This window comes from Rattus norvegicus, chromosome 15 (genome assembly GCF_036323735.1).
Source record: "Rattus norvegicus strain BN/NHsdMcwi chromosome 15, GRCr8, whole genome shotgun sequence".
Taxonomy (NCBI): domain Eukaryota; kingdom Metazoa; phylum Chordata; class Mammalia; order Rodentia; family Muridae; genus Rattus; species Rattus norvegicus.
The window spans coordinates 32763819-32765617 of NC_086033.1; the positions used below are offsets into that span (position 1 = coordinate 32763819).

At 42.7% G+C, this 1799-nt stretch overlaps 1 pseudogene; it reads right to left on the bottom strand.

The window, feature by feature from the left end:
* Window positions 1-408: 408 nt before the first annotated feature.
* On the bottom strand, window positions 409-814 carry Atp5mg-ps2 (ATP synthase membrane subunit g, pseudogene 2; annotated as a pseudogene).
* Window positions 815-1799: the final 985 nt, after the last annotated feature.

Genomic DNA, 1799 nt, shown 5'->3' on the forward strand with positions numbered 1-1799 from the left:
GTGAATCCTTCTGGGCCGAGAATTAGTTGGGGGACTCTTAATTACTGCTTCAATCATGCTGCTTGTCATAGATTTGTTTAAATTGCTTACAATCTTGCTTTAAACCAACCTTGGTGCACCATCCATTCTGTTTAGACTTTCCCATGGAGTGTTTGTCACTTAAATGAGATATAATGGCTTTCTCAGTCTATAGCTGTATATTGTACTGGTGCCATTTTCGTCTGTAATTTTATTGTTTTTGGCTTTGTCTCTCTTTCTTTTTCTTAGTTTGGAGAGCCATTGTCTGCCTCATTTATCTTTTCAAAGAAGACACTCTCTGTCTCAGTGATTACCTATATTTTTGTTTGTTAGTTCCACGTCACTAATTCCTGGCCTTGTCTTAATGATTTTTTTTTTGCCATTCCACAGCTAGCATTTTATTCAGATAGCAGTCTCATTATACATGGTCCAAGATAAGAACTCAAATCAGAAGTTAAAGATTGGTCTTCAAACATCATAACCAGCAATGCCACATTTGCCTATGATCTCTCTGATATAAAACCACATCCACACCTCAGTGGCCACCAAACCGTTCAGCACAGCTTCCTTAACTGTAAGGTGTTTGAAGCCACCAGCTTTGGCACTGTGAATTATTTTTTTCATGCTCTGAATAGCTGTAGGGATTTCACCAGGGGTTGGGGGAACCAGCTCAACCTTGGCGTAGTGCCAAAATGTGGCCAATGGAGGCTTTGAGTAAGTCAACGGCAGCGGCCACCATCGACGGTGCCTTCTCTGTGAAGTTACGGATGAACTTGGCCATGGTTTAAGGTGGAAGGTACATCACCCTGAAGCTGAATGTCCTTAATGATTTCTTTAAGTCCACTGACCTGAGGTCTGGCTTCTTGTTCTTCAAAGCTTTGGGGTTTATCATTAAGTTGTTTGACACCTCTCCCGTTTCTTAAACCCAGAGGCTTCCCTCGGAGCTTCACACAACCCCACCAGTCTTGGCACATGGTGGTTTGATTTCATTTGATTCTAGGACCAGTTCTGTTTCTGTCTCCACTTCTTCAAGGGTTCATCTTCACTCATCAATGGTGCTTAACCTTGAGGGGTTTGCCCGTGTCTGATTGTCTCTCTTGCTGTGGATTTACAGTCTATCTCATCGTGATCCAACAGAACACAAGGGATTATTTCAGTTTTCTCACACAGGTTAAGGCTTGCTTTGTGTCCTGATATATGATCTATTTCCAAGAAAGTTACGTGGTCTGTTAAGGAAAATGCTCGTTCTGTAGTTTGAGGGTAGATGTCTGTTAAGTTCATTTGACCTCTGATGTCATTTAGTTCAGATACTTCTCTCTCTTCTTTTAGTAAACTGCCCGTTGGCGTGGTTGGGGTTCTGACGTCCGTCACACGTTACTGTCGTGCTGGGTGTCATCTGTGGCTTTGCTTTCTCCGTTTGGTTGCGCCTGTGTTCGGGACATATTTGTTCAGAGTCACAAAGCCCTCCTAATGGATTGTTCTTAGTCAATCTGAAGTGACCTTACCAACCTTTCCTACAGTGTGGTTTGAAGTCTACCTTGTCAGATGTTAAAACAGTGGAACCTGCTTGATTCTTGGGGGGCATTTGCTTGGAACCCCTTTCTCCATCCCTTCGCCCTAAGGTAATGTCTGCCTTTTGAGATGAGGTGAACATCTTGGAGGCAACAAATAGGAGGTGATTCCTGTGATTCCTTCCTCCTGTGCCTCCTTCTCTTCTCTCCAATCTTAGTCTGTTTCTTTTGATTGGAGAATTAAGACCATTAATATTCAGAGTTATTGCT